The sequence below is a fragment of the Sturnus vulgaris genome, unplaced genomic scaffold (genome assembly GCF_052056855.1).
Source record: "Sturnus vulgaris isolate bStuVul1 unplaced genomic scaffold, bStuVul1.hap1 Scaffold_194, whole genome shotgun sequence".
NCBI lineage: Eukaryota > Metazoa > Chordata > Aves > Passeriformes > Sturnidae > Sturnus > Sturnus vulgaris.
Window position 1 is genome coordinate 1,792,306 of NW_028276164.1, and position 24,604 is coordinate 1,816,909.

Sequence of the window (24,604 nt, forward strand, 5' to 3'; positions counted from 1 at the left end):
CAGGGTCAGTCACGGCCAGCAGGGGGCGGGGCCAGGGTCACTCAGGGCCAGCAGGGGGCGGGGCCAGGGTCACTCAGGGCCAGCAGGGGGCGGGGCCAGGGTCAGTCAGTCACGGCCAGCAGGGGGCGCTCCGGTGCTCGCTCGGGCCCTCACGGAGGGGCAGCGGCCGCTCGGACAAAAGGCAGCGAAGGCAGCGATTCCCCCGGGCACTCGGGTGACGGCGGACACTGCCCCGGCTCCAGGCGGCGCACCGCGCTCCGGCTCTGCATTCCCGAGCAGCAGGGAGGCAGGGAAAGCAGGCACATTGGATCCCGAAGCCGAATGCACAAAAGCTCCCGCAGCAACCATGCAACCGACTGCCCTGATCCACTGATGGAAGGGAAGCAGCCAGGGTTGCACCCCAGTCACTGAATTCCAGGATTAAACCAACATTCTTTTGCTCTAGGTAGGCGCAAAGGATAATTCCCAACCAGATATTCTCAAGAGGTTAAAAGCACACAGTTTACTAGCAAACTGGCAAAAACGTTTACAGGCAAACCAGAGAAAATTAAGGAACATTGTCAAAAGAGTAAACACAACACCACTTATCACAGCATAGACTTAGCTCACCAAACATAGAAAATCTTTACACTCATTTGATGTTACCTTCCGTGAGAGAGAAGAAAGAGGGGACCAGAAAGACAGGAAAGATCTAGAAAAACAGACATCTGTCTACAGAGTCCTGGGTCCCAGTGATGTAAAACTCCAAGATGAAGGTAGGGCTAAAGGATCATGTCCTTGCCTTATGGGGATCCTTCTTTCCTATGGTGGCCCCAAACCTTTTCAGCCCATCCTGGGCCTTCCTCCCAGGAGGGATTTCTGGTCTCTTGGCCACTTGGGTGCCTCCAGTGTGCCATTACTGACAGACATCGTGGAGCAGAGCACTACCTTCCCAGAGATCTGATCTACTCCTAGCACACATTCCCAGCCCCTCAGGATGTCTCACAAAAGATTACCTTTTCCAGACTCTGACAGGCAGGACCCACCCCCACAAAGTCTCGTGCAGAGCGTACACCTTTATCACAATGTGAAACTGCCTAGGCAGCCTTTAAAAACTCGTGCCCTAAAGCAAACCCCTCTATCCTACTCAAGGCTTCCTGGCTGTCAAATCCTAAAGACACAGCGACCATCTTTTTGGCACAAATGGTCATGGGACCGATACTTTATCACTAGGAATCCCTCCTAAGCCAGCATCCTTCCAGAGAGTTGGAGAGAAAGAGAGAAGGTCGTCCCTGAGCCTCCTTTCCTGCAGGCTGAGCCCCCATCTCCCTCAGCCGCTTCTCATCTGACTTGTGCTCCAAAGCCTGCCCCAGCTCAATTCTCTGCACACACTCGAGCACCTCAAAGTCTTTCTTGTAATGAGGAACCCAAAACTGACCCCAGGATTAAGGTGAGACCTCAGCAGTGCCCAGAACAGGGGGGCAGTCACTGTCCTGGTCATGCTGGCCACACTATTGCTGACACTGGCCAGGATGCCATTGTCCTTCTTGGCCACCTGGGCACACCTGGGCTCGTGTTCGGCAGCTCTGGGCCAGCACCTCGAGGTCTTTTTCTGTGGGATGATTGGAAACTGCGGGGAACGATCAGTGGAATGTGGACAGTTTAGTAACAATTCCAGGAGGCCCAGTCTGATTTCGGGACTCTTTGGCCGCTTTCGTAACAAGTCAAGTCAGCCCAGTTCCCCTTAAGGGCTCTGTGGCCGCCTGAAGTCACCAGCCCGTAGCCCTGCAGGGGGATGTTGTAACCCAAGTGCAGGTGTAAGCTATTTCTTTGGACACCCGTTCCCACTGTTCCAGAACGTTGGGGTTTATTTATGGATCCCTCGTGCCCGCTGGCCGAAGCGCCTCCTGCCCCCGCTGTTGTTGCTGTCGGAGCTCGCAGCGCAGCCCTGCAGGAACGGCCGCTGCGCGCGGGCCCCGCTCCGCCGCTGCCCCGGTGACGGCCGAACCCTGGGCGCGAGCACCGCCACGGGGGCGGGGCCTGCGCCCCTCGCGCTGCTCGGCCACCAATGGGGAGCCGTGGGACGGGCGGGGCGGGCGGGGATTGGCTGGGGCCGGTGGGCGGGGGCGGGGCCCGGAGGGGCCGGGCCCGGCTGAGGGGCCGCTGGTGCGGCTGAGTGGGAGCGGCGGCGGCCGGGGCGGCGTGGGGGAGCGGAGTGCGGTGGGGAAGGGACCGACCCCCGGTGGGAGAGAAAAAGGCCCCCGGCGAGGGAGGAACCGGCCCCGGGCGAGAGAGGGACCGGCACCTGTCGAGAGAGGGATCGGCCCCCAGCGAAGGAGTGAGCCCCGGTGAGTGGCCCATAACGACTGCCTCTCGCGTCGTGGTCTCGGGCCCGTGGATGCTGCGTTCCTTCCTGTGTGCGACCGGGCCTGGGAGGGAGCCAGCCGTGTCGGCAAAGAGGAACGACGAGCCACCTTCTCCTCTCATCACTTCTGAAAAGAAGCTTACATGGCTACGAGAGGAAGTGGCCATAAGATGAGATAGTGGACATTCGGATTACATATTAAAGTTTGATTTTTGCTGTTAGGGTGCTCAGGCGTTGGAACAGGTTGCCAGTGAAGGTGGTGGATGCAGAAGGTTTGTGGTAATGAGGCACATCAAACAGGGAAATCAGTCCATAGTTTCCAATTATAGGATGATGATCTTTACCATAAGAAGTGTTTGATCAGATTGAAAGAAACGTACAGAGCATGTTCCACATGGGGAATTAGGTGTTGCTGAGAAAGTAATTCTCCATTCCCATTGGTTTTTCACTTAGGTAGGATTATAAAATATTTTCTATGGTGTAGATTACATATATGGAGCAAGGACTCTGCTGCAAAAGCATCCAATTGACAAGGTCCAGTACAGGTTATGTTACTGCAGTAGCAATTTCTTGAATTCAGCGAGGCAGTTAAGTTATAGAAATTTATTTTCAAAGGTTTATGAGAACGTGGCGGAGCTTTTTTTCCCGTTTGCCTTTAAGTGTAAATAATAAGCCATATATTGACTATACATCCTCAAAGAAACTTCCAGTTAGCAAGAAGTTTAATGGATTACTATAATATCAGTCTTTTGTTTATGTTTTACTGAATGTAAGTTCATAGAAAATTTAGAAACCATTTCTGCTTCCTCTCCTCCACCCCCAAATTTCACGTGGTCTGAAGGCTATACAATTGATTTTAGTAACTTTTATTCATGATTCTCTTGTAGAGGCATAAGAATTACCAAGAACCAGCTGGAGTAATAGGATTCATGTTTTCTTTCCTAAAGGACATCATGGCAGCCCATCAGGAGAAAAACTTGCTGAAGAAAAAAACACTGAAACACCGAAGCCTCGGTGAGAGCTGCTGGACTGGAGAAGGAAGAAGCCCTTTGGACAGGACTGCCTGTACCCTCACATCCATGGGCATCTGTAAGGTAAGAAGGATTCACAGTGCCCAGCCTTAATAGAACTGGAAGCCTTTCTTCCAAATATACATAGATTTTTTAAATATTTTGGCTATCAGGTTAGAATAGCTTGAGCCTGGACAGCCAATAGTAGAAACGTTAAACTGTCTGCCAAGCAATAATATACATGATGGATTCCCTAGTAGCAACATTAGCTTTCATTTCCTATCACAATTGCTTGTAGAATAATTTCTTCTCCATATCATCTTATTTGTGCTATTTATTCCATTTTGGAAACTTGTTTGCATCTCTCCTGCCTTGACTGAGTAGTGTTCTTTGTTCTCTTACTCCAAATCTTCTTGGTTTTCTTTCCCCCAGGTATTGGTAGAACCTGCTCCTCCTTGAGCAAGCAGATCGGCCAGGAAAATGCAGAAAGCAGGAGTGGAGGCCAAGGCCATTGCAGAAGGGGTTTCTGGCAGGCAGCCACAGAGCAGCAATTTGCAGGAGCTGTGGCTTGCTAAATCACAGCTTTAAGGATGCTGTGGTGGTGCCAGAGGAGAAGACCCTTGGTGTTGTGCAGGAACAAGTTCCTCCAGAAGAAAAGGTGGCGTTCCTTTGTGCAGGGAACTCGTTGGTATCAGCAGTGGAGGAGCAGGGTGAGGAAGATCTCCAGCCTTGGGATATTTCTGCAAGAGCCTTCACCCCTGCCAGAGCCTGGGTGAGAGCTGCCAGAGTGCAGAGGGAGGCAGCCCTTTGGACAGGCGTCCCTGCTCCCTCAGAGCCACGGCTATGAGACAAACAGACTCATCCCTGAGGATGCAGATGGGCAGGAAAAGCCTGAAAGCAAAGCTGTGAAAACCTTTGAATCACTCGTCCATCTTGTGTCCATCTTGGGTAGAGCCACGGCCGGGCTCTTGTACTGCCCAAGGTGTATCCTTTGAAGGGCTTTTAGTAAACACCTCCTTGGTTCCTTTAAAACTCTTCAGCTGCCTCTGTTCCAGGCAGCCTCTCCTAGGCATCACACCGAGCAACACTGCAAAGTCCTTGAAGAGGGCAAGCCCTGCTCAGCAGAAAGCAAAGCACCCGCCGTGTTTGATCCACAGCATTCCCATGCAAACACAACACGTGCCAGCCACTGGCAAGAAAGAAACCATATGGCAATCAAAACCAGAGCAGTGGGAGCACCATGAGCGCTCCTTGGCAAATCCTGATTTATTTAGAGCACAGGCACTGCAGAAGTCATTGAGCTGCTAACAAAATCCTCTTTCTGCCTTCGACAGCCAGTTCAGGAGAGCTCCCCAGAGACAGAGGAACTTCAAGTCTCCTTTGTCTCTGGAGGATCTGCTCAGGTACAGAATGATCGGTGTTTCCAGTTGGGAATACTGCAGTGTCCTGGGAACTGTGGGCTTGACACTGCTGGCACCAGCACTCCTCCTCACATGCCATTGGCTCCAGGGAACGATTCATTGCAACGGGCTCAGCTCCCGTTCTTACTTCCAGCCTTCTTACTTCCAGGCTTTCTCTGGCCACGTGCATCTTCAGCCATGATCTGCTCTGCTGATCCCTGAGGTGTGCTGGGCTGTGATGGCACAAAGGGGCTGAGTGCTGGGTGAGGCTGGGCTGTGTTGTGCTGGCCACAGCGCTGTGACATCACTGTGCTGGCGCTATATAAGAGGGGCCAGCAGCCGCCACTGCCACTGCAGTCGCGACGGGATGCACCAGAGCCATGAGTGACAGTGACATGCCAGTGATTGTGCTTGTCCTGCTGCTGGCCACTGTGGCTGTCTGCTGGGCCATTGGCCACTGTTCCTTGGTGTGATCCTAGGAGAGGCTGCCTGGGAGAGCCTCAACCCTTGTAAGGACAGCACCCCAGCATACACCTGCCATCCTTGCAGGGACCTCAGGCTGTCAGAGAGCCTCCATCCTGGCAGGAGCCTCTGCAATCTCTGACAACCTCCATCCCTTGCAGAGGCGCAGTGAGACCTGTCTGCCTGCGGACGGTGCAGAGCCCGTGGACAGGTCTCCCAGCTCCCTGGGCGTCAAGAACCTGGGCACAACCCTGACCGTTGACGTGGCCAGGAAAGCCCAGAAGTCCAAATGGGAGCCCAGCCCGAGCCAGGGGAGCCTTCACAGGAGCAGTTGGCGGAGCAGCGAGCGTCCTGGAGCCAGCAGTTGCAGGCCCACAGCTGCCAGGATGCTGTGCCGGTTGTGCCAGACGGCAACAGCCCCAGCCTCGTGGTGGAGACGACCCTCGAGACACCAAGGGGGTTCCTCCATCTCCAGGAAGCTGCCCCAAGAGAGACTTCAACCACCACGAAGGCCTCTCTAATAGCAGGTGAGATGTGCCTAGGAGCTGTCTGAGGTTTCCCCGGGGCTCTTGAGGGGCATCCCCAGGCCGGGCCAGGGCCCCTGAAGACACCACGGCTACTTCCAGTGGCTGTGACGTCAAGGGCTTTAGAGGTTTCAAAAAGCCCTGTCTGCTTTGCAGCTGCTCCTGGGACCCCCCTGTGTGACGCCTCGGGCTGTAGCCCCGGCTGTTCTCAACATCACAGTGCAGCCCGTGACGCCGGGGACAACGACGGTGCCGCCCTGCCCCGCTGCACCGCGGCTCCTGCAGCCGCCTCCGTGCCCTGCCCTGCCCCAGCTGTGCCGCTCGCCAGCCCAACGGCTACCCCGCAGTGGCCGCAGCCCGGCGCGCAGCAGGAAGCAGGTGAGAGCAGCGTGGCCCGCGCTGGCCCGGCGCGCCTGACTGGTGGACATTTGAACAGGGGGCCCTGGGCTCGAGGCTGATGGCTCGCTCTTGGCCACAGGGCAAAAGAAGCAGCTGCAGGAGCTGTACCAGCTGGACCCGTAGCTGGGGACCGGTGGCTTTGGCACCATTTTCTCGGGTATCCGCCTCTCGGACGGGAGCCCGGTGAGTGGCCGCAACGGCCGGCGTGGGAGGAGGGGCAGGGCTTGAGCTCAGCCCCCCTCTCTCGATGGCTTGCAGGTGGCCATCAGACGCGTGGCCCGGGAGAGCGTACTGCAGTGGGACGAGCTGGTGCGTGAGCGCGGCCAGCGGGACAGAGCAAGGCAGAGCGGGGCGGGGTGGGCAGGGATAAGCCCGGGGCCCCGGCAGTGACAGGCAGGGGATGGCGGGGGGGAGCGGGGCGGGCGTGGGCTCAGCGTGCGAACTGGAGCATCGCGGGCCTGGGGATGCCAGAGACCGGTGCTGGGGCTGGGGCTGGGGCAGGGGCCACCTCGCAAGCATCCTCTGGGGCTTGGCAGGAAGCCCAAGCACCAGGGAGACTGCGGGGCATCCCAGGCAGGGGACAGCGCAGCTACACGGCGGCATCAGGCCTGCTGCAGGCATTGTCTCCTCCTCACAGCCCGACAGCACCCGTGCTCCCATGGAGATCGTGCTGATGGAGAAGGTGGGCTCTGGCTGCCACTCCATCATCCAGCTGCTCGACTGGTTTGAGCTGCCTGACAGCTTCCTCCTGGTGATGGAGCGTCCGGAGCCATCGTAGGATCTCCTGCAGTTCCTGTGAGAGCAGGGCTTCCTGAGCGAGGAGGTGGCGCGCTGGCTTTTCCGCCAGGTGCTGGAGGCCGTGTGCACCGCCTGCAGCGTCCTGCGCCGCAACATCAAGCCGGAGAACCTCCTCGTGGTCCTGGAGAGCAGCGACCTGAAGCTCATTAACTTCGGTTGCGGCACCTTCCTCCAGGAGCGGGCCTACACACGGTTTGCCGGTGACCCCCCAGCCCGGGCCCCGCTGCCAGGGCCAGGCACTGCACGGCCCCATTCCCTGCCGGGCCGCGGGCTGCGGCCTTCAGCCGGCTGCTGGCTGCCCTTTGGCACGGGGCAGATGCCGTTCCCCAGGAGCCGGCTGCCAGCCCTGCCCACAGAGAGGGGGCTGCAGAAGCCGGGGTCCGGCCCCTCGGCCTGCCTAGCCCGCAAGGGCATGGGCTGCTCCGCTGGCCTTCTTCGCCTTGCAGAATGGTTTCTTGGCTTTGGCCAGCTGGTTGGAGGACGTGCGGTGGCCTCCGGGGGAAGTCGGGGCCGCCGGCGCAGCCCCTGCCTCAGCCGGGAGGCCGGCGCCAGGCTCGGGAAGGCAGCGGCCTGCGCCTGCACAGCGCCGCCTGTCTCCCCTAGGAACACGCGCGTTCAGCCCGCCCGAGAGCATCGGCCTTGGCTGCCACCAGGGCCGCTCGGCCACCGTCTGGTCCCTGGACGTGCTGCTGTATGAAATGGTGTGCGGGAGCCTCCCCTTCTGGGACGACCGCGACATCGTGTCAGGGCAACTCTTCTTCGGGCTCCAGCTCTCTCCAGGTTGGTATCCGGCCTGAAGAAGGCAGGCTTTGGCAGATGGCGGCACTCAGCCCGGCGGGGCCCTCGCACAGCTGGGCAGGATGTCGCTGTGCCCTCAAGGGCCGGCCGCTGGAGGCGGCCCGTGCCCACGGGTTCCGTGCGGCACGCGTGGCTGAAGGCGGTGGCCGTGTCCCGCCGTGCTGCTCTCCCGCAAGTGACCAGCGCTTTCTGCCTTCTCTGCCCAGAGTGCGAACATCTGATCCGCTGGTGTTTGTCCAAGCACCCCGCGGACAGGCCAGAGCTGGAGCAGATCTTCTGGCACCCTTGGGTGTGGGCCGGGCATTTCTGATGCTTTTCAGGAGCTTCTGCAGCACCCAGTTCCCACGTCTCACACAGGACTCAAAAAATAAAACAACGACAAACAAACCCATTGAGGGGTGTCAAGTCTGCTCCTTGTCAGCAGCCGAAGCTTAAGAAACCTCCTGGCAAAAGGTGTAGTCCCGTAGGTGCTCCCTTCAGCCTTCTTCAAGCTTTCCATGCCTTTCCTTCTGCATGGGAACTTTGTGCCTTCCAGCACAGGCTGGAGCACAGGTAGGAGGGCCTTTAACAAGCCACGAAATGCAACACTGAAACAACAGCTGTCCTTTCAAGCTGAGGCCGCCACTTGGGTGTCTCCTGAAGTGAAAGGGAGGGTTCTGTGTGCATTCCAAGGGCCTGCGGGTGGTAGGGGCAGAGATGTTGCTCTGCTACCAAAGCTGGGAGAAGAGCCAGAAGCACCAAAACCTCATTTCACCCTGAGCCCTGATGAACTCTTTCTCTTTCCCTCCAACCACTGGCAGGCAAATGCAGGCCAGGCCTTGTGGCTCGTGGCAGAGCCTTCTTCCTCCCAGGGAGATTCCTCACAGCCACACACCATGGCCTTGGCCAGGTGTGGACCCTGAGAGAGGACAGAGGCTCTGTTTGTTCCTGCAAGGTGAGATCCAGCTGGAAACACGTACCACTCTGTGCCTGAGCAGACCCTCCAGAGACAAAGGGAGTTGAAGTTCCTCTGTCTCTGGGGAGCTCTCCTGAACTGGCTGTCGAAGGCAGAAAGAGGATTTTGTTAGCAGTTCATTGGCTTCTGCAGTGCCTCTGCTCTAAATAAATCAGGATTTGCCAAGGAGTGCTCGTGGTGCTCCCACTGCTCTGGTTTTGATTGCCATATGGTTTCTTTCTTGCCAGTGGCTGGCACGTGTTGTGTTTGCATGGGAATGCTGTGGATCAAACACGGCGGGTGCTTTGCTTTCTGCTGAGCAGGGTGTGATAAATGTGATTCGTGCTAATTAAGTTGTAACTATATTAACAAAATTGTATTTAGATCAATAGAAGACAATTGTTACAGAGTGAGAAGGGGGAGATGGGTGAGACAGGATAAAAGACATCTTCCAGATGTTGGGAGTCGAAGAAGGAGGTTAGAAGAAAGTCAGATAAGAATAGTAGAAGGACGGAGGTCTGATAAGCAGCATCTAGAAATACAGCTTCAACCTTGAAGCTGTCAAAAATGGAATGATCACAAGCATGGGACTTAATTAAAGTCATGTTATGGAAAACATCTGCTCAGTCACACAGGGCGCCTGCGCTACCTGCAGGTCACACCTCGGTCACTGATGAAGATGATGAGCCTTCACCGGAAATAAGACCCTTAAAAGGATAAGAGACCCCCTAACCCATTAGTAGAGCATGCGCCGTGCAGTATAGTTACGTAGATCTTAGGAATAGAAACTAGGAGGAGCTTTCTAGAAACTTCTGTAGCCTACAGTATATAAGTGGGATTGTTAGCCTGGATGCTTTGATACGTGAGGAATGGGAGCCACTCCCCGTATCCCCGGTCGGAGGGGGGCCCCTCCCCGGTCGGTTTTGCTTATGCTTTATACGAACCTCAATTATACTAAATTACTTACTGCCAAATTTTGTATATTCTTAAATATATGCACTTTGATTGTTTCATCTCCAATACTTTAATTGTCATCTCCAATACTTTGATTGTATTCATTTTGTTACTATTAAAATCTTACTATTAAATTTAATCTTGTTGCTTGATAAATTGAGAAAAATAGAACATCATTCATAACAAGGGCTTGCCCTCTTCAAGGACTTTGCAGTGTTCCCTGGTGTGATGCCTAGGAGAGGCTGCCTGGAACAGAGGCAGCTGGACAGTGTAAAAGGAATCCAGGAGAGGTTTATAAAAAGGCTTTCAAAGGATACACCTTGGGTAGTACAAGAGCACAGCGATGGATCTACCCAAGATGGATGCAAGATGGACGAGTGATTCAAAGGTTTTCACAGCTTTGCTTTCAGGCTTCTCCTGCCCATCTGCATCCTCAGGGATCAGGCTGTTTGTCTCATAGCTGTGCCTCTGAGGGAGCAGGGACGCCTGTCCAAAGGGCTGCCTCCCTCTGCACTCTGGCAGCTCTCACCCAGGCTCTGGCAGGGGTGAAGGCTGTCACAGTACAATCCGAAGGCTGGAGATCTTCCTCACCCTGTTCCTCCACTGATGATACCAACGAGTTCCCTGCACAAAGGAACGCCACCTTTTCTTCTGGAGGAACTTGTTCCTGCACAACACCAAGGGTCTTCTCCTCTGGCACCACCACAGCATCCTTAAAGCTGTGATTTAGCAAGCCACAGTTCCTGCAAATTGCTGCTTTGTGGCTGCCTGCCAGAAACCCCTTCAGCAATGGCCTTGGCCTCCACTCCTGCTTTCTGCATTTTCCTGGCCAATCTGCTTGCTCAAGGAGCAGCAGGTTCTGCCGATGCCTGGAGGGAAAGAAAACCAAGAGGATTTGGAATAAGAGAACAAAGAACACTACTCAGTCAAGGCAGGAGAGATGTAACAAAGTTTCCAAAATGGAGTAAGTAGCAGAAATAAGGTGGTATGGAGAAGAAATTATTCAGCAAGCAATTGTGATAGGAAATGAAAGCTGATGTTGCTACTAGGGAATCCATCATGTATATTATTGCTTAGCAGACAGTGGAACTTTTCTACTATTGGCTGTCCAGGCTCAAGCTATTCTAACCTGATAGCCAAAATATTAAAAAATCTATGTGCACTGTGAGGAAAGCTTTCCACTTCTACTAAGGCTGAGGACCATGAATCCTTCCTACCTTACAGATGCCCATGGATGTGAGGGTGCAGGCAGTCCTGTCCAAAGGGCTTCCTCCCTCTCCAGTCTGGCAGCTCTCACCAAGGCTCTTAAAGCTATGGAGTCTCTTGCAACAAGTATCCCAGTTTTGGAGGTCTTACTTATCCTGCTCTTGTACTGCTGATGGCAGGGACTTCACTGGAGATGGGATCACCTGCCTTTGCTCCTGGACCATCTTCTCCAGCACCATTCTGAGCATCTTCTCCTATGGCATTCTCACAGCATTGAGGCAGCCATGGACTGGTGACTGACAGTGCAGGACAGGTGGTTTTGGGACACACCTCTGGGAACAGCTTCTGTGAAAGGACTAGGCTCCTCTTTTTTCTTCTGGGCCTTTTGTGGCCATCTGCATCCTCAGGGTTGTGTCCTTGTTGGTCCTCTGGCCTCTTGTCCTGCATTTTTGGAGGCCTACTTTTTACATTCTCCTTCAAGATTAAAGGTTTCATACCTTGATTCTCTTCTTCTAGCTTTGAATACATCATCTCTTCTCTAACTCTTTACAGTGTACAAAAAGTTTAAGATCTTTCTCAAAACCTTTATAGTGACTATGCTTCATAACTGTTGCAAGTCTTATTATTTCATATCCTAGCTTATACACCATCTTTGTCCAGATTAGTATTTCACAATATACTATACAATTATTAATTTCCTCTATGTACATGATATAATTACACATATTTGTCAGATTTTTTTTTTGCAAAAAACAAGGGCTATTTTTTCTCTGTGTTATATTCTTGTGAACTCATCTGTTTCCTGTTTTCACTTCCTCTATTTAGAAGACATTTCCTATTACTTATTCTTGCAATGATTCTCCAATCCTTCCATACTACTTTATAGCTGTTGCAACATGTACTTATTAGATATTTTTTGTTGTTTTGATTTTTACTTTGGTATGATGATAAAACATGTATTTCACACTTCCGTGGACTGCACGAATTTTTTACATTTTTAAGGGAAAGTATATTTTTAAAAGTTTGCATGTCATAATTTTAAAAATTAGTTTTGTTACCTGTTAGGCAGCCATAAAGTAGATCTGTATCTATCATCTAAAAACAAAGCAAGCTTTTGATTTGACACACACATTTACACTTTTTCATCCTGCATGAAATAAAATAGAAAAAATATGCTATTATAATTTTATCTTCAACTGCACATCACTTTTAACGTTGAGTGAAGACTCTGCATTACTGAAGAGATCCAATTTAGGCAGTGCAGCCCTAGACACACAATCAGAACCTTAGACTGGTAATTAAAAGCAGAAAAGAGTTTGGCTGTCATCGTGAGGCAACAGCACATTCTCCTGTTGTCATTCCCACTGTCAGAGTAAAACTGGAACTGAGCAATCCCATTCCATCACAAATTACACTGCAAAGGTGGAGCCCTGGTCTCAGAAATGCCAGAGGTGGCAGAGGTTTTCCACGTGTGAAGGCAATCTCCCCTCCCAGAGGTATTGCAGGTTCCCCTCTCCCCACTCCATTTCACCCATAAATCGAACACTGACAATCCATAAAGGTGGTACACTACAACACTGGGGTGTATTTTGTTCCTTTGGTAGATCTAAAACAATCTGGAAGATTCTCATCCTCTTACGCCCCCTTCAAGTGAGAATTTGTAACTTTTCTTCCTACAATAACCCAACCAAACTACTTTGTTAACTGCTCCAAGTAATTACCAGATTACCAGATCATTTGGCTGTGTTTTCCCACTATGTTTTATTTAACCCAAGTTTTAAAATGTCCCATTTTGCAAATATTGACACTTTTATATTTGAAATTCCCAGCATACTACAGAGATTGAATGGGTGATTTTCAAACTTCATAGGTGATATTGACCACAGAGTATCAATTAATAGGAAATATCATGACAGAAGTTAATTCAATATACACCCCCAAATATACTCCACTTTTTTATTTTTCTTTTGGTATTCTGGAATAAACGAATTTAACAGCACTGCCATGCACACAACAAAGTGATCCAGGCATGAAGATGAGCAAGCTGATGGTCCTTCAGATTCCAGTTTTCAAGGGTGACATTAGTGGGACGCTGCTTGGAGCACTGCTTACACAGTGCTTATGTTAGGATGAAGCTCACAGACCAGACTAAAATGGGATTTTTATTAATCTTGAAGGGACAATTTCTTCCATAAAACATCCAACAGTTCTCAGGGAACAGAAGGGACCTCACTGTGCTGTGCAAGGCTACCCTGATTTAGGAGTCCAGATTATCTTGCAATATTTAAATCACCTTGGCTTTAACAGCAAAGGGGCAGTGCAATTTCCAAGGCTACATAAGAAAATGATGTGTGTAGATCCAGCTGCCAAACAAAGCTCAGCTCCAATATACACTTGTTTTCTAGGTTTGCAGAGAGCCTTTTTCTCCTGCCCAGACCATCCTCTCCAGGATGACTGCAACAAAACCAAAACACACACTCACCACCACAACTCATCCAATCCTGCCACGAAGAGCAGTGCATTCAGCTGCTTCTACAAAAACACTTTTCAACTTACACACTTTTCTACTTCCTCTAAAAACTAACAATATATTTATGTGCCATAATAAAAAAAAAAGTCTTTTTGCTTGAACATAACTACCAAACTTGTTATAAGCTGCATACTTCATACTATGATCCCTCTTTCTTTTTATTTGTTTCACCTTGGAAAACAGAATTCTAAGGAGCTCTTGAAATTAACCTTTCTCAAGAGGTCCTTTTATATCCCTTAGTTACTCTGAAAGATAACCATGTAACAGGAAAAGAAGTAGCTGAAGGGAAATTAGCAGTATTTTATTTGTCCTGAAACTAAGAATTTATAACCGTAAATTTTTGCAAACATGATTTTACACAAGTGATAGAGAATGAAGTTTTCCATTCTCCACGCTAAAGAAGTGGATGTGGCCTTCCCCACGGCTGCAGCACCTCCAAGGCTGTAACTGCTCTGCCAGGGGTTTATCCATGGCCATGGCTCTGAGGGGCTCCAGCACGACCCCATGCACAGGCACTGATGTTCCATGGGGCACCTGCTGAGCATGGCCCTATCCACAGCCACAGGGGCTTCAGGTTTATCCTTGGGCCACAATTCCTTCTTGGGCACGGCCACGGCCACAGCCACTGATGCTCTGAGAGGTTCCTGCTCTGCCATGGGCTTACTCCCAGCCACTGATGCCTGAGGGTGTCCTGGTCCCACGTGGGCTCACCCACAGGTCACAGTTCCCTCAACTGGAGCTCACACTGGAGTTCCAGCAGCACAGAAACAGCAGCGATGCCCTGGCCACCTGCCAGCCCGAGTGTGTCACCATGGCTGTCATCCAAGTGTCCCCAGGCACAGCACAGGAAGAGGAGAAGCACTAGAGCCAGCAGTGAAATCAAAATGGAACCCCTAAAGAGCCCCATGGCAAGTACAAGAGTCAGACAACTCAACAGCACCAACAGCTATAAATCCAATCCAGCACATTCCAGCCAAAGCTGCTGTTAACTCAAACCCTTTGAGCTCCATGTCAGGCACCAAAAAGGACTGTCATGGTTTAACCCCAGCTGGCAACTCAGCCCCACACAGCTGCTTGCTCACTCCCCCAGTGGGATGGGGGAGGGAATCAGGAAAAGGATAAAACTCACAGGTTGAGACAAACACAGTTTAACAAGTACAAGCACACAAACAAAGCAAAATAAGGAATCTATTCCCCACCTGTCACCTGCAGGCAGATGTTCAGCCATCTCCAGGAAAGCAGGGCTCCATCACAGGTAATGGTGACTTGGAATGACAAATACCATCACTCCTGACATCCTCCACTTCCTTTTTCCTCAAGCCTGATGTGCTGAGCATGATGCCATAGGGCCTGGGATATTCCTTGGCTCACCTGGGGTAAGCAGTGTCCCCTCCCAACTCCTTGTGCTCACCCAGCCACTCCCTGGAGGGTGGGGTGAGATGCAGAGAAGCCCTTGATGCTGTGTAAACACTGCTCAGCAACAGTGAAAACATCCCTGTGTTATCAACACTGTCTCAGCTCCAATCCAAAAGAATGCCCATACCAGCTACTACCCCAGGCCAACCTGCTCAGCTCAGTAGCTCCATAAAGTCTGGTTTCAGTATCAAAATAAAACTCAGTTGGTCATGTTCCATATTGTCAAGTGCTGAAAACGACACGAATTTATAACAGTTTTCACAAACTTTTGTTTAAGATCAGGTTCTGCAGTTCAGCATTTCCACCGTTCATCCCTTGACAAGCAACCAACAATCAAACCTCCTTTGTGGGAGGACCTGTGACACTGAGGCTGCAGCATGAGACACAGGGGATGGTGCTATTGAAGCAAAGAACCACTGCCATGCACTGGCCTAGCTCCCTGTGCCTCTGTCATTCCATTTATATACTCGAATTTTAGTTAGCAGTTTTAATCTCTGATACCAGTATTCTCTCACTACTAAAACTTACATACCAGTCTTTGGCACTGGCAGGGAAAAAGTAGCCTTTCATCATTGCAAACACGGCCACTGCAAATCACAAGATATTGGCACACCACAGGAGAGGAATCCAGTTGGCAAAAATGATGGTAGGTGAGAACAAGTGGCAGCAAGAAGCATTTCCAAACCAAAGCACACGGGCAGTGATCCAGGCCTGAAGTCAACTGATTTCAGATTTACTCATGACACCTGAAATATGAAGAAAAAACGGAGTGTTAGTGACCCTGCATTAATACAGCTTTTAATTAATATGGGGATGCACAGAACACACAGAAGCTCCATCAAGTGCTCATGAAATGACTTCTCTCTCCGTATCCTCACAATTATATACCCTGAGGCACTTTTCTGAATCTTCCTTTAGACTCTGCCAAACCCATCAGGCTTTGTTAGGCTGAGCTTTTCTCATCACAAAACTGAAATTAGACTCTCTCCCAAACCCTAGGAATTATAGGAACAAGTTAGTAACAACTGTAGTACTCTTTCTAACAGTTCACATCACACATTTTGTTCAAGTCCCTTGGGTTCATGGAGCTTGAGCAGGTAAAACTATCTTGTCAAATACCAGCAATAGTCCACTGACAATTTTAAGTTCCAAAATTATCAACCAGTACTTTTCCATTGATGATGTGGTGCCTACCAGATCAACAGTGTTACTAATTATAAGAAATACAAATGCTATAACTTATTCTAAAAGATGACATAGATTGCTTTCTGGTTTTGTTTGAACTGAACACGTGAGGAAGGTGAGAGCCTTTATGTCCACGTTTGCTCTGGCTACACAATGGTTATTAAATACTCTAAGAACAGACATAGTATAACTTCAGAGGATTGCATGGTGTGCATGTATTCCAAGGAAGACCTTCCCAGCAGGGGTGACAGCACCTTCTTGTACACCTCCCACATAGGCAGGGAGAAGTTTATGGCAGAAGTCAGGCATGGACACATACAAAACCACTGAGAAGAGAGAATGTATTCACAGTAAATGCATATAAGACAAAACCCCTCAAAACACTATCCCTTACATACATATACCAAATATTACTATTAAGTTTCTGTTAAGTATTGGGTAAGCCAATTCGGCAGTATACAGATGTAGTGATTCTAGACTACCAATACATCTAACCTGTTACACAGCTCTAAAAATGGATTGCATGTAAGGTTGTCACCCTTTTTTGGTGGGGAGGCAGCACAGTTGGTAATTAGATTCGGCTCCTTGTCCTTTAATTTTGATCTTGTGTATTAATTTAAAACAAATGGGTACTGTTGTATATAGTTGCTTTTTCTAAAAGAACTCATTAAGGAATACGTCACACAAGCAATATTTGACTACATTCCCTACATATTTAATATCTAAGTACATAAGCTTCATTTGGATTCCAAAATGCCTTGGAAAGTGTGAAACACCAAAGAGTAAATGCCAGTGCATCATCCACCACCTTTTGTGCAAAAGGATTCATTCAACAGCTGTGTGAGAAACCAGACACTGCATCCGGATCATAACTCAATAATGTACCTGGAAAGTGACACAAAGGGAAAAAATATATGCCAGCAGCCACGGAGGTCAGCATGGGAGTCCTGTTCCAGATGTCAAACAGATGCAAGTACAGATGTGGATCAGTCAGAGAGCGCTGGTACTGGGCACAGGACGCGAGACCACGCCGCGAGGGGCACTCGTTATGGGCCACTCACCGGGGCTCACTCCTTCGCCAGAGGCCACTCAGTTCCTCGCCGGGGGCCGGTCCCTCCCCCTTCGGGGATCGGTTTCTCTCCCACCGGGGGTCGGTCCCTTCCCCACCGCACTCCGCTCCCCCACGCCGCCCCGGCCGCCGCCGCTCCCACTCTGCCGCACCAACGGCCCCTCAGCCAGGCCCCGCCCCTCCGGGCCCCGCCCCCGCCCACCGGCCCCAGCCAATCCCCGCCCGCCCCGCCCGTCCCACGGCTCCCCATTGGTGGCCGAGCAGCGCGAGGGGCGCAGGCCCCGCCCCCGTGGCGGTGCTCGCGCCCAGGGTTCGGCCGTCACCGGGGCAGCGGCGGAGCGGGGCCCGCGCGCAGCGGCCGTTCCTGCAGGGCTGCGCTGCGAGCTCCGACAGCAACAACAGCGGGGGCAGGAGGCGCTTCGGCCAGCGGGCACGAGGGATCCATAAATAAACCCCAACGTTCTGCAAGAGTGGGAACGGGTGTCCAAAGAAATAGCTTACACCTGCACTTGGGTTACAACATCCCCCTGCAGGGCTACGGGCTGGTGACTTCAGGCGGCCACAGAGCTCTTAAGGGGAACTGGGCTGACTTGACTTGTTACCAAAGTGGCCAAAGAGTCCCGAAATCAGACTGGGCCCCTTGGAGTTGTTACTGAACTGTCCACATTCCACTGATCATTCCCTGCAATTTCCAAGCATCCCACAGAAAAAGACCTCGAGGTGCTGGCCCAGAGCTGCCGAATATGAGCCCAGGTGTGCCCAGGTGGCCAAGAAGGACAATGGCATCCTGGCCAGTGTCAGCAATAGTGTGGCCAGCATGACCAGGGCAGTGACGGTCCCCCTGTTCTGGCCACTGCTGAGGTCTCACCTTAATCCTGGGGTCAGCTTTGTATTCCTCACTACAAGAAAGACTTTGAGGTGCTCGAGTGCAGAGAATTGAGCTGGGGCGGGCTCTGGAGCACAAGTCAGATGAGAAGCGGCTGAGGGAGATGGGGGCTCAGCCTGCAGGAAAGGAGGCTCAGGGAGGACCTTCTCTCTTTCTCTACAACTCTCTGGAAGGATGCTGGCTTAGGAGGGATTCCTAGAGATAAAGTATCTGTCCCATGACCCTTTGTGCCAAAAAGATGGTCGCTGTGTCTTTAGGATTTGACAGCCAGGAAGCCTTGAGGAGGACAGAGGGGTTTGCTTTAGGGTATGTGTTTTTAAAGGCTGCCTAGGCAGTTTCACATTGTGCTAAAGGTGTACGCTCTACACGAGACTTTGTGGGGGTTGGGTCCTGCCTGTCAGAGTCTGGAAAAGGTAATCTTTTTTGAGACATCCTGAGGGGCTGGGAATGTGTGCTAGGAGTAGATCAGATCTCTGGGAAGGTAGTGCTCTGCTCCACGATGTCTGTCAGTCATGGCACACTGGAGGCACCCAAGTGGCCAAGAGACCAGAAATCCCTCCTGGGAGGAAGGCCCAGGATGGGCTGAAAAGGTTTGGGGCCACCATAGGAAAGAAGGATCCCCATAAGGCAAGCACATGATCCTTTAGCCCTACCTTCATCTTGGAGTTTTACATCACTGGAACCCAGGACTCCATAGACAGATGTCTGTTTTTCTATATCTTTCCTGTCTTTCTGGTTCCCTCTTTCTTCTCTCTCACGGAAGGTAACATCAAATGAGTGTAAAGATTTTCTATGTTTGGTGAGCTAAGTCTATGCTGTGATAAGTGGTGTTGTGTTTACTCTTTTGACAATGTTCCTTAATTTTCTCTGGTTTGCCTGTAAACGTTTTTGCCAGTTTGCTAGTAAACTGTGTGCTTTTAACCTCTTGAGAATATCTGGTTGGGAATTATCCTTTGCGCCTACCTAGAGCAAAAGAATGTTGGTTTAATCCTGGAATTCAGTGACTGGGGTGCAACCCTGGCTGCTTCCCTTCCATCAGTGGATCAGGGCAGTCGGTTGCATGGTTGCTGCGGGAGCTTTTGTGCATTCGGCTTCGGGACTTTGCTACGCTGCCATTCGGCAATGGGATCCAATGTGCCTGCTTTCCCTGCCTCCGTGCTGCTCGGGAATGCAGAGCCGGAGCGCGGTGCGCCGCCTGGAGCCGGGGCAGTGTCCGCCGTCACCCGAGTGCCCGGGGGAATCGCTGCCTTCGCTGCCTTTTGTCCGAGCGGCCGCTGCCCCTCCGTGAGGGCCCGAGCGAGCACCGGAGCGCCCCCTGCTGGCCGTGACTGACCCTGGCCCCGCCCCCTGCTGGCCGTGAATGACCCTGGCCCCGCCCCCTGCCGGGCGTGACTGACCCTGGCCCCGCCCCTGCCCCGCAGCCTCTCCCAGCGCCCCCTGCCGGGTGTGGTCATAACTGCACCAAAGGGCAAACAGCGCTCAGCAGGGGCAAACTCCTGCGTTTGTGCTGTTTGTTCTGTTCTGATCTGTACATGTTTCATACTAAAGAATTGTCACTCCTTTTCCTGCACTTTTACTTGGAAGCTCCATAACTTTAGAAGTTATAAGGATTTGGAGGGACGGGTCTTCTTTCCATTCCAGAAAGTTTCTCACCTTTCTTAGCAGACATCTTTCCTTTTAAAACAAGAGAGTTTGCTAAAATACCCAAACCTGGGAAAATGTAATGATTTCGTGTTCTTCATAAATTCACATACAAGGAAACTGGGCTATCTTTCCATTTCAGGGACATTTTCGCAAAGGTAAGTACATTAAGATTTGAATTCTACCCTTTTCTTCTCAAGCAGTGCATTCCTTCAAGTACAAAAGCAACAAAGTCATTGTAGGTAACAGTGGCAGAATATGCTGTCGCTGTTACTGTCACAGGGACTCCCAGCTCACTTCACCGGCTCCTCTCTGTTATCGCTGCCCAGTGAAGAAGAGTCACATTTTCTTTGTCTGGCAGTCGAACATCATATCCTGCTTCTACCAGTTCTTTGCATGGCTCTGGCATTCCACACCCTAAATGAGACAAAACTGATTTACTTATCATTTTGTTCAATATCCTCCAGTTTGGAGACAGTTGCATCCAACAGAAAAAATCCATCTCAGGAAGCATCACCCAGCAGTTCCTACTTAAGGAAATTCCACGTTGCATTCAAAGGAAGCCTTGTAAAAAGGGTGAGGCTGTGCCCTGAGGAGTCGATGTTTCAATTTAACAAACCTGCCTGAAATGCTTTTGATTTATTTACAATAGTAGCCGTGACTTTTCTTCTTCCACTACAGGGAGAAAATGAAACTGAAAATGTTTCCTTTGTAAAAATGGAAGCTTTGTAACAATGGACATCACACTTCTGGTGAAAATGTGTCGCTGCCCTTGGAGAATTGGCAGTCACCGCTCACAGGACATTAGAAAATGGATAATTATCACTCCCAGCTCAGCCTCCAGACCCGGGCTGACACACAGAGCTCTTGCCACCCCCTCACGGTGGGGTCCTGGCTGGAAGGATCACAGCTCGGGTCAGGCCTTTGGGTAGAGACTTGGAGAGCCATTCAGGGTACAGAAGGGTTGGCAGCTCTCATAAAAGAAAAGAAAAATTAAAGAGCATGTGCATTTATTTTAAAAAATAAAAAATCCCAAGCCCTGTTTTGGCAGGTCAGGGCAGTAGACAGAAGGTGGCACAGATTTGTAGTTGTTACATTCCTGCAACTAGAGCTGTTACTGTGCTTTCCATCGCTGTCAGTTGTTTATAGGGTAAAGGAAGATATTTGGGGGGGCACAATGGGTCCAACACCATGGGAGCAAGTTCAGGATCTCAACAGCGTTCAGTTATGAATGATCAGGAAACCCGAGAGACAAAGTCAGGGTTTTTTTCTTATCCTGAACGTGGAGAAGGGGAAATTCAGAGCTGACAAAAATATACCGTATTGGGGTGATCAACTGCAGGGAGAACTCTCCCTTGCTGGTCAGGAGGTGTGTCTTGGTTTGAAAGTCTGCTAGGGAAAGCAGGGCCCTCTCTTGAAATGGAGAAAATAAAACCATTCCCTTTGAATTAGTATAATTTTGAAATTAAGGGGCTCTCAGGCAAAGATATGGAGATAGGAATAACAACAACTCTGGAATTAACAACAAACAGAACAGGAGCCCAGTTCCAGTCTCTGGGCCACGGGCACTTTCCCCTTTGGTGCAGTTGCTGTCACAGCTGGCAGTGAGCTCTGGCAGGCTCCAGATGGGCAGGTGCCACGATCCCCGTGCGGCTGCAGGGGCACTGGGGTGATGGCAGCTGTGTCCCAGATGGGAAGGGATGGAGGAGAGGCAGGATGCTGGGAAAACAGCAAGCTGAAGCAGGAGGGCGTCCAAGCAGGGCTGCGGGCTCCAAAACAGAGAGGCAGCTCCCGGCGTTGGGATGGTGGGGGGGTAGCAATGACCTTTCTGCTCCGAGAGCCAAAAGCGAGCGAGAGCCAGCAACTGCCCCCCACCCTCCTTTACCTGCTTCTAATCTCACCGTGTTCCCCCTTTCCCTCCCCCCACCCTCCGAGAGAAACTCCCAAAAAAACAGGGAACCTCTCCCTGGTGCTGGGACCTAACCATCAGTGCTTCTTAGCATGTCAATGGGAAAAAAATTCCACAGGCAGAGAGGAAAGGAAAAAACAACCCCCAACAGACGCTCATCCAGTTCTTCACTGATTTGAGGTTTATCTGCTGTTGCAGACACTGGGATGATGGTACAATGTTTTAATGCTTGTTAATCATCTAATTTCACAAGTGTTATTAATTATATCTGTTATCGGAAATGTTTTGGATTGTTATATCAGAATTATTCCCAGTTACTGTAAGTTTTTGGCTTTACTACATGTATTGTTTTGTTTTGAACTTCCCTTCATGGCAAGAGTCATGCATGCTGTTTTTAAAACAAGGAAGGGAGAGTTAGCTCCTAAATATTTATATATTTGTAAAAAAAATTTGCAGTATTTATACAAAAAAAAATTAAAATATTTTTATGTAAGGCTCTTCAATTGAATGTACAATGAAAAAGTCTAATTAATTCATTAACTTAAGGAGAAGGTATGCATGTGTTTTTGTCATCAACAAGTTCAAAGCAGTCACCTGTTCATTCAGCCAAACATCAATTGCCTCCAAGAAAATGAAGCCCAGTGAGAAGAAAAAGAATCTAATCACCATGCAGCCTTCGTGGCCAGAATAAAACCAGAAGCAGGACTGCCAAGACATGGCTGTGTCTGGAAATTTACAGGCAAACTGCCAACAAAAGCCTTGTGTCATCATCATGGTATAGTGTTCCTACTAACCTTCTTCAGTTATTCCCTGTTCCAGGATCCAAGAGCACATTCAGTGATGTCAAAGATCAACATTTCCAGCTAATGGACTATTTGGACTTTAAAACAACGGTAATTTATTCCCATTTGCCTCCGACACACTGGACATTATTCTTTTGTTTTCTCTTGCTGTGAAACCCTGTGTCAATGACATGATAGAATTTGCTAAGTTTTGTTGATTGTAATCTGTCTTTTATGTATCTTATCCCATATCTAACAGATAACCAGTGATAAACTTAATGAGATAACACCCTCACAAGAGAGAGCTATTTTAACATCAGAACATATGAGCCTTTTTTGAATTAATGAAAAAGGGTGAGATATTGCAGTCAGGTAGACAAATTATAAAAGGCTTCATAAAATCAGGTCTTGCTCGCTGCTAAATTAATAGCTAGCCTGTCACTTCTTCTATGTGCAGCTAAGTTACTTGCTTGTTCCCATGTGAAAACAATCTTCAGCATAGCAACAATTAACACAACAAGCTATTCTGGTAAGAGAACCATTTGCACTTGCAAGAAATAAGAAATCTGTCCTGCTGGGGACAAGGACGTTCATTCCCTTCCAGGAGCCCAATGCCCGGCTGGGGCTCCAGGGCAGGGGGTCCTTGAGCAGCTGCCCCAGAACCTCCGCCAGGGTCTCCCAGCGCAGCCGGAGCCGCTCGGCCTGGGGTCCCCAAAGGCCTCAGCGAGCCCCAAGTCCCTGCCAGGAACCCTCAACTCCCTCCAAGCCAGCATCCCCCACAGCCCCTGCAAGTTCCCCCCATGGCACCGGCCGTGGCCGTGTCCCCACATGTCACTGGCCATGTCCCACCATGTCCTCACCCATGGCTGTGTCCCCACCATGTTTCCATCCCTGTCACTGTCCCCCACATCTCCATCCATGCCTGTGTCCCCCCATGTCCCCACGAATGGCCACGTCCCCCTCCATGTCCATGTGTCCCCATGTCACTCTCCATGTCTGTGTCCCACCATGTCATTGTCCCCCCATGTCCCCACCCATGTCTCAGTTCAGTGTCTTTATTTTTACCCCGTGTTGGATGTTTTAAAGGGATGAAGAGAAATGAAAAGCAAATCAAGGCCAAAATAAAAGAATTTCTGTGTCTGTGCCAGCTGAGGATCCACGTGCTTGGGAGGGAGGGAGGGAAGAACATTTTTGGAGGAGTTTCCTCCCCACTGTCTCCAAAATCTTGGTCTTTGCCCCTGTCCATCACCATTTGGCTGCAGAAGACACCCTAGAGTAATAGGAAATCAAAATCCTGGAATCACTGAGGTTAAATGTAGTAGTTTTGGTTTATTAATTTGAATTTTTTTGTTGTGAGAGAGGATTAAGAAGTAGACAAAAAACAGCTTTTACTTTAAATGGTATAAAGATAAATTTTATTACTAGAAACCATATGAAAAAAACCCTTAGAAGAAAACTTTAGTCTACTGCTTTTTCTTCCATACATTTTTTTTAATACTAAAAACGTACAAAAACAACTCAGTCTACCATCTCTAAAATAGTTTTTTACTCATTTACTTGAAAGAGGAGACTTTTTTTCAGTCTATGGAGATTCCTCCACAAGAAAACGAATTCTTTTTGTTTTGATGTGACAGTGATTAGCTTCCCAGGAGAATGGAAATCTGATTACTATCTAAAAATCCTTTATACAGACTAACAGTTTTTCTCATAACTTTTCTTGAGGACTATATTAACTTCTGATGCACAGTTTAAGGATTATAACAGTTGAAAAAAAACTTACTTTATTTTTTAAAATAGAGTTTTTTCCTTTTTCTTTTTTTGGGGGGGAGAGCAGGGGTTTTCTATTACTAAAACCTAGGAGATTACTGCAATTTTTACATTTGTTTACTTTAATATTAATGTTTTTCTTTATATGTACAGTTAGAACACTCATATTCACTTCAAAATACTTTTACATGTTTTAGAGGAAACAAGGGTTTTTTCTCCATAGTTTAAAAAGAGAGAAATGTTAGTTCATGACTTTTCTCCTTTCTTTATTTTGAATTTAACGTTTCTTTTTGTTTGATTTCAGTGTTTTTGTATTGTTTCTGTGTGTATCACTATTAGGGTGGGGTTTTTTTGTTTGTTTCATTGGGTTTTTTGTTTGTTTGTTTTCTTTTGATTTGTTGGGTTTATTTTTGTTTGTTTTTTGGGTTTTTCTGTTTGTTTCGGTTTTGTGTTTTTGGGTTTTTTTCGATCATCCAACACCGATCCTCCCATGGGGGATGGAGCTGGAGCAGAGCACGAAGCTCTTCCCACACTCGGGGCACTCACAGGGCTTCCCTTAGTGGTGCCTCCGTTGGTGTCGGGTCAAGTGA

At 49.7% G+C, this 24,604-nt stretch overlaps 1 long non-coding RNA gene and 1 pseudogene across 1 annotated transcript; both read left to right on the plus strand.

Annotated features, from left to right (window-relative positions):
- Positions 1-2,200: 2,200 nt before the first annotated feature.
- LOC148218180 (uncharacterized) lies at positions 2,201-4,629 on the plus strand. The gene is made up of 3 exons (XR_015800556.1): positions 2,201-2,327; positions 3,292-3,438; positions 3,787-4,629. It is a non-coding gene; the product is annotated as an uncharacterized LOC148218180 (long non-coding RNA).
- An 876-nt stretch (positions 4,630-5,505) lies between these two features.
- LOC148218181 (serine/threonine-protein kinase pim-1-like) lies at positions 5,506-8,758 on the plus strand (annotated as a pseudogene).
- Positions 8,759-24,604: the final 15,846 nt, after the last annotated feature.